The sequence below is a fragment of the Phalaenopsis equestris genome, unplaced genomic scaffold (genome assembly GCF_001263595.1).
Source record: "Phalaenopsis equestris unplaced genomic scaffold, ASM126359v1 Scaffold000432, whole genome shotgun sequence".
In the NCBI taxonomy this organism is placed as follows: domain Eukaryota; kingdom Viridiplantae; phylum Streptophyta; class Magnoliopsida; order Asparagales; family Orchidaceae; genus Phalaenopsis; species Phalaenopsis equestris.
Window position 1 is genome coordinate 117,608 of NW_018164873.1, and position 395 is coordinate 118,002.

Consider the following 395-nt stretch of genomic DNA (forward strand, 5'->3'; position numbering starts at 1 on the left):
CGGAAACCAGGACAGAACCCAATACACCTCCATACTCCACCAAACTTCAATTCCTTGTGCCCACACCTTCACAAGAGTGAAAGAAGCAAGATCCACATCAAATCCCCCTTCCACAGAGCCTCTACCATAGCTCTAGACCATCACCTGAAATCGAGCTTGGTTGAATTCACATCAAGGTCAGGGACTCAATGCCTAGCCTCCTTGGACCCCAACGAACGTGCCGAGCATCTCTGATCGAAGCCTCCCTTCTCAGAGCAAAGGTATAAAACTCCTCCTCCTCTCGAGCTTATTTTGATTCTCCATTTACTTAAGCTTGATTTCATGGTACCTTAGCCCTATAGATGTGTTCTTCTCGCTTAGACGAGTTCATAGGATCAAACCCGAAGCGATTTGGA